At 37.7% G+C, this 13,589-nt stretch overlaps 1 non-coding gene across 1 annotated transcript; it reads left to right on the forward strand.

The window, feature by feature from the left end:
* Positions 1-9,886: 9,886 nt before the first annotated feature.
* On the forward strand, positions 9,887-9,988 carry LOC118988039 (U6 spliceosomal RNA). The gene has a single exon (XR_005066701.1). It is a non-coding gene; the product is annotated as a U6 spliceosomal RNA (small nuclear RNA).
* Positions 9,989-13,589: the final 3,601 nt, after the last annotated feature.

The raw sequence follows: 13,589 nt of genomic DNA on the forward strand, positions 1-13,589 counted from the left end.
TCAAATGTTGCATTATCAATGAGACCTTCCTTAACCACCCCTCCTAAAGTAAAAGCAGCCCACTCCCATCCCAGTGCTCCCTATAATTTTTTAAACAGCTTTACTGAGATATAATTCACATGCCATGCAATTCACCTATGTAAAGTGTACAATTCAATGACTTTTAGTGTATTTACAGAATTGTGCACCTATCTCCACTATCAATTCTAGAACATTTTCATTAACCCCCAAAGGAAATTCTGTACCCTTTAACCATCACTCCCCAATCCTCCCAACTTCCTAGCCCAAGGCAACCACCAATCTACTATTTTATATTTTATTTTATTATTTTATTTTACTTTACTTTATAGAGAGGGAAAGGAAAGGAGAAAGAGAGGGAGGGAAACATGCATGTGAGAAACATTGATTGGTTGCCTTCTGCAGTAAGTGCCCCAACTGGAGCCAAAACCCAGGCGTGTTCTCTGACCTTTCAGTTTGCAGGATGATGCCCAATAAACTAAACCACACCGGCCAGGGCACCGCCAATTTACTTTTTATATATTTGCCTACTATGGACTTGTCACACAAATGGAAAATATAATTTGTAGTTCTTTGTGACTAGTTTCTTAGTATAATGTTTTGAGGCTCATTCATCTTGTACCCTGTATTCCTTGTACTCCATTCCTTTTTATTGCCAGATAATATTCCATTATATGGCTATACCACATTTTATTGCTCCATTCATCAGTTGATGGATATTTAGTTTATTTCAACTTCTTGGCTATTATGAGTAATGTTGTTAAGAACATGTATATATAAGTTTTTGTGTAGACGTATGTTATATAACTATATACCTAGGAATGAACCCCTATCATTTTTGTCTTGCTTTATTTGGCACTTATTACCATAAGATATATTCAATATTTACTTCATTTCTTTTTTCTTGCTTGTCCTTTTCCCACTAGAATATAAGCTCCCTGGAAAGCATGACTTCAGTCTGTTTTGTTCACTGCTTAACACAGTATCTGGTATACAGTAGCATGCAACAAATCTATGTTGTGAAAATGAAAGAATGCTAAAACTATTAGGGCAAACTGAGGGAGAACCCAGTAAGTAAAGAAGCTGATTGCATATGCATTAAAAGTGAATTTATGGCAAGAGGACTGGAATGAGAACTTGTAGGAAAATAAAAAAATTTAGAGTCACGATCAGCCTGTGCTTCAGTCAAATAACCTCTTTTTGGCCTCATTTTCTACCCTGTAAAATGTCAGGATTAAACTATTGTTACTGGTTCCTTCCAGCTCCATATTCTATAATTTAATATAAAAATTAACTAGTGACTTGATTTGCTCATTCATTCATTCAACAAGTATATACTTAGTCCTTTCATGAGCTTGACATTATTTAAATATCTTTTTTGGTATATTGATATTTACAATCTAATTGAACAATAATGAGACCCTTACTAATTTAAATTTCTTTTCTTTTTAAAGTTTTTTTTTTTGCTTTAACAAATACAGCTAAGTTGGGCTTAAAAAAATAAAAACTATCTCTTAAATACATTAAGTTTCTAAGACAAAAACTGGCAGACCAAAAAATCAATATCAACATAATAAACTTATTATTTCTTAATTTTGTGTCTTCTAGTTTCACGCAGATATAAAATGCATCATTATTTGAAATAGAGGGGGTGTAAATAGGGTGGGTGGGAAAAAACCTGTGTCAGACTCACTGGCTGTGGCGTCTGCATTGAGTGCCCATCAGCGGCTGCTGTTCCTGCTTCTTCTTGAACTTTTTGTGGTTTTTCTATACTTAAGATTGCCTGATGAAAGACAAGCTTCTCTACTATTTTCTTATGCAGGCAATTCATTCCTTAACTTAGCAACATTTCCCAAATATTGGGGGCAGAGGGAGTAAGAAAGTCAAAAAGCCTTTGTCTACTCCTATTAACATTGTGTTAATGAGCAAGCCACACACTTTGTCTCTCATTTTCCTCCTTAGTTAAGATAGTAGGTTTACAGCTTAGACTGCAATCTCTTCAAGTTTGGACTTGACCACTTGTAGAAGCAGAGCAATCCCAGTAGACAAGAAACCAAAGGAATAAGGGATTGTATTGCACAAAGGCCTTGCTTTTGCAGAAGAGAGATACTTCCAAAATCACTGGCTAGGCTCCTGGACCAAGCCCCCAAATACACTTTTTCAGAAGTATTTTCTATGATTAAGTCCCAGGGGCAGTTTCACATCACCTGCCTACTACATAATTCTTAAAATTTGGGGGAGCAAAGTGGACCTGGCAAGTCATACACAAATGTTTCATTCAACAGATGTTTGCTTGCCTACAATTTGTGCCAGACTGCAACCAGGGGGTGGTTAACATCTTCTCATCCAACCAGTGCTGGGTCTTGGTGAGATAGGTAACACTGGCATGCTCAGTTTCACAAATGAGGAAACTGAGGTTCTGAGATGTAAAACAATTACCTTGGATAGGACAAAGTAAGTAGGACAGGTAATAGACAAAGTCCGTGGGCCCCAAGAGACTTGGTATCCCTCATCTTGTAAAAATCACTCCAGTTGCATATTTTACATTCATGATGGATCTAGAATATCATCTTTGCATGTGAACTATATAGTACATACAAGAAACAATAGATGCTAATAATTATAACAATTCCTTTAAGAACCAAGAAAGAAGCTATTTTAACCTCCTATAACCAGAGGTGGAAAATTGAAAATTCTGACCAAATTCCCTCATATTCAACTATCAGATATCAACTGTAGGGCATCTTTTTAAAAGAAAAAACTCTATTGAACTTTGGAAGCTCTGAGATGCTGTTTTCAACAAAATTTAGGTAAATAAATGATTCACATTTTGTATGGGGGGGTTAATGTTAAATAAATGCTTCCCCTCCCCACCCATTAACTAATAGATAGTTCCCCTGATATAAACAGTAAACAGGTGATCAGGGCATTGTATGTTACCTTAATTCCCAAAATCTGAGTTCCCTCATCTGCATAATGTATGGGAAGATCTGTAATTTAGTAGTGCTCTACAGCCTTTTAACTCAATCCTGGGATATAAGTTACCCTTTCAAAATAATTTTATATAACTGTAAGAAAAAAAAGTTGGCTGTAAACTAACTGTATTTATTGGTCACAAACAACAGAACCAGCTCTTGCTATTGTAAAATAATAATAATAATAATAATAAAGGAACTTTGGTAATTGAAGAAAAAGCTGTAGAATGAAGCTCAGAAAAGGGCAAGAACTAGGGCATTCAGAGACTCTAGGTAATAGAAACAAAAAACATTACCTTGAAGATAAGTAAGTTTGATTATTCTGGACCATTGTAAAGCTTTTGCTACTCTGCTCCATTCAAGTTTCAGAGAGACAGCATCCAAGGATTTAGTTTGGAACTTCTGCCCATGCTACGGCCAGGAGAGGGACAATTAACACACATGATATAAAAAAAATATCATGCTATTTCTGATTGTGGGTGAGCATTGATTCCTCCAAGGAAAAGTTGGGTGTTGCTACCAGAAGAAGGGAGTGAAGGCTGGGCAGTCAAAAACAACAGATGTCCATGAACCTGATGTCAGGAATTTGGCTTCTCCATCCCCTTGGAGGGATCTGTGACATGGGTTTGAGGTTAGGGACAGATACAAATCATGAATAGACAGAGGATAAACCCTGATCAAAGCTGTGGCCCAGGCCAGGAAGGGGCAGGCTGGAGCCAGGGAAGGCAGATGAGAGGAGAGGGCACTTGGAGTTCTGAAGGGTGAGCAGCTGTATTTTCTGATATGCACTTCATCCAGCCGCCTGCACTGAGAATGCACCACATGGTCAGTGGAATGGAATGCAGGGCAGACACCAGCCCCTCTGAAGCACACAGAAATCTGATACAATGGCTTTAGCCTAATGCACATCCAGGCATTTTCTCTTATTTAATTCCAAATCTTTGTGACATCCAAAAGAATAAAAATGACCAGGCTGGGTCAGAGGGTCAGACCAGTGAAGCCAGGGTGGGCAACCCAAACTGCAGTCATAGGTGAGACCAGGGACATTAGCTGAGGGCAGGGAGAAGTTGTCCCTTTCCCTTTCTTAAGCTGAGGCTCACCCAGTTGGCACCAGAGAGGGGTTCTGGTTTGGGTTGGAAGGTGCTGGCTACCCGAAAAAGTAGGGGAGGCTACTGTGATAAATGCATAGGGTGCAGTCATGTCTGGAGCCAAGGACTAGAACCAAAGGAGCAGTATCAGCTGCTAAATCTAAGAGGTCAATTTGAGACTATGGTCAAAAATGAGGCTGAGATCAGAAATAGGTCTGGAAACAATGGGGGGCTTGAGAAAGTTCAGGATATAAACTTCCAGCCCAAGGGATCAAAGCCTTATTCTCACTGGATGTTGGTCACATGGCAGGGGCTCAGCAACCAATTAGATCATTTAGTAGTATAGAGCTGGGCTGGAATAAAAGGGGCAAATACCATAGGCAGACATGGGCATCCAATCCAGAGCAGGCAGAAACTAGAGTTCTAAAGGCCAGAATCCAGAATCCCAGAGCTCACAGATCCAGCCAGGTGGGCACTAGCCAATAAAAAAGACTTCTGCTCCCAGTGATACCCTCCAAGTGAGCACAACAGGTTCTTGTACTTGCTGGTGATACTTACTAAATGTGAGCCATCTTCTAAGTGGGGAAGTACAGATGCTTAAAAAGAGGAACTGTTTCCATAAGACAGTGCTTCCCAATCATGACTGCACACTGGAATAACCTGGAATGTTTTGAATAGGCTAATGCCTGGGATCCATGATTAGAGTCTAGTTCAATTAATCAGGGGCAATGTTGGGACCTGAGGAATTTTAAATGCTCCCCAGTGATTCCAGTGTGCAGTCAGGGCTGAGAACTGCACATCCTGGAGCATGGGGTCCCATTCAGCATTCTTCAGAATGCTGGTGCAGCAGGTTTTCCTTAGAAGCTAGGTTGTACATCCAAAATATCTGGCAAGTAATGCATAATTACCTGCATTGCAAGTATGCAACATTCTTTTGAAGATTTAACACATTCTGAGAAGCTTTTTCATAAAACAGCCTTACCCCCCCTTCACAAGGCCAAATTTACACATTTATGAAAATTAGCTTGCATAAATTAAGCGTGCAGTTTTAATTTAACTATATGCAAATGAGCATGCAAACAGACATGAAACATACAGTTCAATAATGTTCAATAAATATATACATTCAATAGTTGGTGATCTGGATAAAGAGAATACGGAAATTCCTTATAGTAGTCTTGGTACTACTTTTCTATAAGTTGGAATTATATCAAAAGTAAAAGTTACAAAAAGTATATACTTTGTATATACATGGCTCAAATTAAGATAAAGAACATTTCATCACTCCAAAGAGTTCTTTGTGCTCTTTTCCAGTCACCCCCAGACTCTCCCCAAAGGCACTCATTATTCTAAATTATTTCTGTCACCATAACTAAGCTTTGCCTGTTCCTGTATTTTACATAAATGATGCATAGCATGTACTAGGTTTCTTTACCTCAGCATAGTTTCTGTTGTTTTATGAATCAGTAGTTTATGTTTGTGACATTCATATATGTGGTGCTGCGTGAATCAGTAGTTCACTCCTATTCACTCCTAAAGCTGCTATGAACATTCTTATGCCAGTGTTTTCACGGATATTACTTTCATCCTGTGTGCATGTGCTGACAGATGTTTTATACATACACACACACACCGATGCTGAGAAGTCCATCTAGGAATGGAATTATGGCTGTCAGTAACTATCTGTTTAGTGGCAAGATTTCCAGCTGGTTCACATCCTTGCTGANTAGTTTCTGTTGTTTTATGAATCAGTAGTTTATGTTTGTGACATTCATATATGTGGTGCTGTGTGAATCAGTAGTTCACTCCTATTGTAACTAAAGCTGCTATGAACATTCTTATGCCAGTGTTTTCACGGATATTACTTTTGTCCTGTGTGCATGTGCTGACAGATGTTTTATACATACACACACACACCGATGCTGAGAAGTCCATCTAGGAATGGAATTATGGCTGTCAGTAACTATCTGTTTAGTGGCAAGATTTCCAGCTGGTTCACATCCTTGCTGATGATTAGTATTTAAACCTTTTTATTCGATAGTCATTTTAGTTGATGTGACGTTGTACCTCAGTATGGTTTTAATTTGCATTTCCTTGATAACTGATAATGTTAAGAACCCTTTCATGTACTTATTGATCATTTATATACCTTCTTTTGTGAAATATTCCTTCAAGTCTTTTGCCTAATCTTTCTTAGTTTTGTCTTTTTAAATTGTTTATCTTTTTATTATTGATCCATAGGAGTTCATTATATATTTTGGATATAAGTACTTTGTCAGATTGAACCGTGAATACTTTCCTCCAGTCTGCATTGCCTTTTTACTTCATTTTTTAAAATGTGTCTTTTGATTAGCTAATGTTTTAAGTTTTGTTGAAGTCAAATTTGTCAATTTTTTGATGTCCTGCTAAGAAATTTTTGCCTTCCCCAAAGTCATGAAAATATTTCCCTATATTTCCTTCTAGATCTTTATTGTTTTCATTTCCAGGTTTAGGCTGACCACCCATCAAAAATTAGTTTTTCATTTTTTATTTTGTATGATTGTTTAACTCACAATTTCCCAAACATTTTTCACCACGAAATCTATTTCTCTACATACCATCTATGCATATCTCAAGGAACTATCACCCAAAATACAATGAGAAATAGATGTTTCCCTAGAGGAATCAGTGTAACAATCCAAACTGATAAACATGTCTGGATATCATCAAATTCATTTATTTTAATTAGGCTCAAATGAACAAGACATAAAAGGCAGTAAGTTAAAGTGAATTTGTAGTAGATTCAGTGAGGGTATAGTGTACTTTGACATAGCTAGGATAGAACTGTTTTCAATTAGGCTTGAAACCATAAATATTCAAAACATGGAAAACTATCAAATGTCAACTAACTTTTCTACCAATCAACTAGCTCCTGATCAATTACTCAAATGCTTTCTTTGTGAGTCCTTGGGGGCAAGAACCATGACCCATGCATGTATTTTTCTCTCAGCACCCAAAACAATCCTGGGCGTATACTAAAATACAATATTTCTCAAAGTATATACAACAAAATGTCAAGTTGTTCTTTTGGTGGTGGCACTATGGTTGACTTTTTTCTTCATTTTCAAATATCCATATTATAATTTTCAAAGGTAAAACTGAATTTTTTTAAATTAAAAAATATTTTTAAAATACTCATTGGGAAAAACTATTACATCTCCATTAGGAGGGGAAAAAAAGAAATGTTTAATCTTATCATTGTTTAAATATTTCCCAAGTTCAACATTAATACTAAGACTCAAAAATTCTGTCCAAGTTTGAGAAACTAATAAATGAGGGACTAAGTGGCTATAAGCAATTGTGTATATTTTGCAAATGCTTATAGCCAGCAACAGAAAATAAGAAAATATATAACTAACATGTAAGTTATACTCATATAACTTACAAATATATATTTTTGTAAAGCAAAAATACATGTTTTACAAAATGGGCCTGAGGTACTGATTACTGCTAGATGAGAACATTTGAACATTGGACCTGCTGCCTCAGTATCCAATTTACCTTCAACCACCAAATATTCAGCTTCTAAGTTGATGGTTATAAAATATTGATAGAGGAATCCTATTAGGATTCCTTGACCTCAAAGAATTCCTTTAAAAAAGCTGAGGTATGTGTGCTTAATAATCTGTACTGGCTCTAAGAATAACCAAGTGTTGGGTCAGAGTATTCATTGTGTTTAATCTGTCACTGGGACAGTTATATCTTGTAGACTATTTGAAATGTTATTAGATTTGGGTTTGCCCTTTTTAAAGGCACTTTATATTTCCCTTGTGCTCACTACACAACCCTGCACTGAAGTGGAATCTTGAGAGGGTGCCCACAGTAAAACTTTGATTAATAAGGTTATGGTGCAGGACAAGTTGTTACCATATGCAAAACTTTACAGCCACAACTGAGGGGTTTCCTTTTCCCATCAGAATGTTAAGCAATTTTTCTACATTATTTTCTTATAAACAAAGCACACTTTTAAAACTAAGAAGAAAAAGGGAAAAAAAGATGATGCGTGCAGAGTGTAATAAAATATCTGTTGTTCTATTTTGTAGCTTCAATGTGGTAAAGCATTGCTGGAATACCTAAGCGATTGCTGTTTATTTATTTTATTTTTTGATTAACATGCAAAATGAAAAGAGAGAATACTTTTAGGTTTGAAACGAGTATTGCAGATGACAGATTTCAGTAATTGCTCCAGCAGACCACAAAGGATTAATTTTACAGCAAGAAACTTGGGGTAACCTGGCTAAATATTTCATTCACGTGACTGAGTGGGTTGAGGTGGGATGGTTGGGATCTGCTTAGCAGTGGGAGTGACTGTGTCTTGGCTGGGCTAGGGCTTGATTTTTCTTATTTGTAGTCTCAGACTATACAGAACAGCCTACTTATGGTCTGTGCTTGCCTGTGGAATGTGCATTCCTGCCCCTCAGGTCAAGGCTATCTTAAAATGACAAGGACAGCAACAGCCCAAGTCAGTCATTTAAAATGAGGATTGCTGGTTGGCCCAGGCTGCTAGGTGAGAGAGAAAGGATAATGGTCTTGTGAAAAGCCCAGCCCGAATTCTTTCAGATTTTATTTTCACAAATGTCCTGACTTTAGCCAGTAGTTCCTACTTTCATTCAATGGAGTGGGTGCTAGATAGCAGAGGATTAGGAAGAAATGAGAATGCTAAGGACCCGGAGAGTAAGGAGGATCTTACTATACTATGTTGCTCTGGATCTCAGGTGAGTTCTCATTTGGTTCAACAAATTGACCTGAGGTATCATTGCCTCTTCCATGTTCTTTTAAGTACTCTTTCAATGATGAAATATTTATGCTTTCAGTAGTTACATCTGAATTTTGGAAATAATCAAGCCCATTCAATTCTAATCAAGCTGGGCCAATAATAACTTACATTTGGACAGTGTGTTTCATTTTACAAGGTGCTATAATAATGCCTTGTTTTATATAGTCTTCAGGACAACCCCTGATGTAGGTACTTTTATTCTCAAATTGTAGAGGAGAAAATCGAGGTTAAGAAAAGTTAAGGGATACACAGAGTTATAAAACTAGTAGGTTACAGAAGTGAAACCTGAATCCAGATCTTCTGGTTCCAAGTTCATTGCTCTTTACCCTACATCTGAGGCTCTGTTTTTAATTTTTAAAAAATCAGGCACTACGAGATAACCTAACTAATTTTCATTAAAAAACACATAATCTTGTGCTGAAGACAGTTTAACAAGAGGATTCCCAAAACATGTTGCACAATGCCATTCTCATGAGAACAAGTGTGTGATTTCCTAGTAAATCAATGCATGTTTCTTCTATGTTTCCAGATACATGGTTGGGTTTTTTAAAGTTCCATTATTTTATTGTCACAACTGGCAAGACTTTAAAGTGCTTACTATATTTGCTTCCATAAAAATCATTATTCAAGAAAAAATATTGGAGAGAAAAGCTATTTAACAGCTGTGAAAGAGAAAATTGTAAAGAACCTCTCAAGGCACATAATATCAGACTGGTGGGCTACTTTACTTTTGTAAAGTAAAATCTGGGATAAGAAAAAATATTAGCATAATGATATTTATACATATACATTAAAAAGAACCTCATTATACTTGGAGATTATATTCTAGAAATTTCATTTTAATTAAAAAATATGAAAGAAGGTTCTCCTCATTCATTTTTTTCCTCCTATTTTTGGCCTTTCATTTGTCCCACCTTTCTTTTAGGTACACTGTAAAGTGGCAAATCAGGTTGTAATGGTGTTACATCAAGATAAAAGAGTCCCAGGGCTTGCTTCAGTATCACATATGTTAAATTAAAATGACACAGACAGGATCAACATGACCCCTGGGCAAGGATAACTCTCAATTTCTTGAAGTGTTCCATATTTTTAAAGAGATGAAGAAATTAATAAGCAAAAGTTGGTAGTTATAAACTAGTCACAAGGATGTAAAGTACAGCATAGGAAACAGTCAATAATATTGCAGTAACTATGTATGGTGCCAACTGAGTACTAGAAATAGCAGGGGGAATGCTTTGTAAAGTATATGATTGTCTAATCACTATGCTGTACATCTGAAATCAATACAAAATAATATTGAAAGTAAACTATAATTGAAAAATAAAAATTAAAAAAAGAATGCATCAGAGGGATTTAAATAAAGATGGAAAAAAAAAGTGTTCCAACTGGTCGAAATGGAGGCATAGTTAAACACACCTCACCTTCTTGCACAACTACAGGAAAAATTACAACTAGACTATAAAACAAATATCACCCATAATTGTCAGAAAATCCAGCTTTATGGACATCTGACAATCTAAGGATTTAAAGAAGCCACATTCACTCATATGGGTAGGAGGGGCAGAGATGTGCAGAGAGGCACAGAGAGACATCAAGAGGTGGAGAGACCTGGAGAAGTAAACAAAATGGAGATAAGCAACCTATCAGATGCATAGTTCAAAACACTGGTTATAAGGATGCTCAAGAAATTCACTGGGTACTCCAATAGCATAAAAAAGACCCAGGCAGAAATGAAGATTACGTTAAGTTAAATAAAGAAAAAATCTACAGGGAACCAACATTGGAGGGGATGAAGCCAAGAATCAAATAAACAATTTGAAACATAAGGAAGAATAAAGCATTCAATCAGAACAGCAAAGAAAAAAAAAGAATTAAAAAATGAAGATAGTAAAAGGTGAAAGACTTTCACAATCTCAAGAGAAACCAGGGTATTAGGTTAAGGAGGCTTTGACACATCTTCAAATGTACCAACATCCAAATCATAGGGGTGCCAGGAGGTGAAGAGGAAGAGCAAGAAATTGAAAACTTATCTGAAAAAATAATGTAAGAAAACTTTCCTGATTTGGTGAAGGAAATAGATATACAAGTCCAGAGAGCACAGAGTCCCAAACAAGATGGACCCAAACAGGACCACACCAAAACCCATCATAATTAAACTGCCAAAGGTTAAAGACAGAATCTTAAAAGTGGCAGAGAAAAGCAGAGAGTTACCTACAAGGGAGTTCCCATAAGACTTTCAGCTGATTTCTCCAGTCCTGGCTGGTGTAGATCAGTGGAGTGAGGTGGGCCTGTGAACCAAAGGGTTGCTGGTTTGATTCCCAGTCAGGACACATGCCTGGGTTGTGGGCCAGGTTCCCAGTAGGGGGCACATGAGAGGCATATACTGATGTTTCTCTCTCCCTCTTTCTCCTTCCCTTCCCCTCTCTCTACAAATAAATAAATTACAAAAAAAGACTTTCAGCTGATTTCTCAAAAGAAACTTTGCAGGCTAGAAGGGACTGGCAAGACATATTCAAAGTGATGAAAAGCAAGGCCCTATAACCTGGACTACCTTATCCAGTAAAGCTATCATTTAGAATTGAAGGGCAGATGAAGTACTTTCCAGATGAGGTAAAACGAAAGAAATTCTTCATCATCAAGTTATTATTATATGAAATGCTAAAAGAAATTATATAAGAAAAAGAAGAAGGGTAACTTCTGGCCAAGATGGAGGCATAGGTGGAAATACTGTGCCTCCTTGCACAACCAAAATTAAGGACAACAAAAATTCAGAAACAAAAACACAATCAGAACAGACAGAAAACTGAACTGTATGGAAGTCACACAACCATTCATTCAGACTGGTAAGAGGTGTGGAGTCAGTGGCCAGTGGAGAGGGGTTGTGGCAGGAAAAGGAAATGGCTGGAAGACCCAGACACCCAGGTAGCACAGGGCTAGCAGACCCTGGTGCAGGCAGGAAACAAGCAGACCCAGTGAGGTGCACAGTGGTTGACTGACCACAGACTTACATTCGAGTGCAGATAAACCAGGCAAAAATCAGCAGCAAGATAGACTGTGCAACCCAGGGCCCCAGAGACAGGAAGTAAAGCCTAAAAGCACCTATTGAAAAGGTGCCAAGAGAGACTCCCAGCCTCACAGGAGAATTCACTGGAGAAATCCACAGGGTCCTAGAACATACACAAGCCCAGGCACCTTGGAACCAGCATCAAAAGGGCCCAATTTGCTTGTGGGAAGCAGTAGAGGGGACTGAAATCCAAGACAGAGTGGGGCAAGTGCCATTGTTTCCTCTCTGACCCTGCCCCCACATACAGCATCACAACCCAGCAACTTGGGTTGCCCCGCCCTAGTGAACACCTAAGGCTCTGCCCTCATACATAACAGGTGCAACCTGACCAAAAAATTATGGCTCGAACAGAAGAACCAATTAAAGCCCCAGAGCCAGTACTTTTAAGCGACCAAGAGATAGCCAACTTATCAGATGCACAGTTCAAAATACTGATGATCAGGGTACTCACAGAACTGGACCATTTTTATCACAAATCAGATGAAAAAATGAAGGCTACACTAAGTGAAATGAAGGAAAATGCACAGGGAACCAATAGTGATGGAAAGAAAACTGGGGCTCAAATCAATGGAGTGGACCAGAAGGAAGAAACAACCAAACAGAAAAGAAGGAAGAAACAAGAATTTTAAAAAATGAGGAGAGGCTTAGGAACCTCCAGGACATTTTTAAACGTTCCAACATCTGAATTATAGGGGTACCAGAAGGGGAAGAGGAACAGCCACAAGTGGAAGACTTAAATCTGAACAAATAATAAAGGAGAACTTCCCCAGTCTGGCAAAGGAAATAGACTTCCAGGAAATCCAGGAAGCTCAGAGAGTCCCAAAGAAGTTGGACCCAAGAAAGAACACACCAAGGCACATTATAATTACATTAGCCAAGATTAAAATGAAGGAGAGAATCCTAGAAGCAGCAAGAGATAAGGGCACAGTCACCTACAAAGGAGTTCCCATCAGATTGTCAGCAGATTTCTCAAAAGAGACCTTACAGGCAAGAAGGGGCTGGAAAGAAGTATTTCAAGTTGTGAAATCCAAAGACCTACATCCAAGATTGCTTTATCCAGCAAAGCTTTCATTTAGAATGGAAGGGCAGGTAAAGTGCTTCTCAGATAAGGTCAAGTTCAAGAGGTTCATCATCACCAAGCCCTTATATGAAATGTACATGTAACATATACAAATGTTAAATGTACTTATCTAAGAAAAAGAAGATAAAAAATATGAACAGTGAAAGGACAGCAAACTCACAGTTCTTAACAACCACACCTAAAACAAAAACAAACTAAGCAAACAACTAGAACAGGAACAGAACCACAGAAATGGAGATCACATTGAGGTTTAGCAACAGGGGAGTGGGAGGAGGAAAGGTGGGGAGCAGGTACAAAGAATAGTAGCACAGACGGTGGGGAGAAAACAGACGGGTGGAGGGCAAGAGTAGTGTGGGAAATATAGAAGCTAAACAACTTATGATGCATGGACATGAACTAAAGTGGGAGAATGTGGGTGGGAGGGGGTGTGCAGGGTGCAGAGGAATGAAAGGGGGAAATGGGACAACTGTAATGGCATAATCAATAAAATATATTTAAAAAAAGAAAAAGAAGATCAAAACTATTGACCTTAAAATGGCAATAAATT

The sequence above is a fragment of the Sturnira hondurensis genome, unplaced genomic scaffold, assembly GCF_014824575.4.
Source record: "Sturnira hondurensis isolate 20B ecotype Veracruz unplaced genomic scaffold, ASM1482457v3 Scaffold0005563, whole genome shotgun sequence".
Classification (NCBI taxonomy): domain Eukaryota; kingdom Metazoa; phylum Chordata; class Mammalia; order Chiroptera; family Phyllostomidae; genus Sturnira; species Sturnira hondurensis.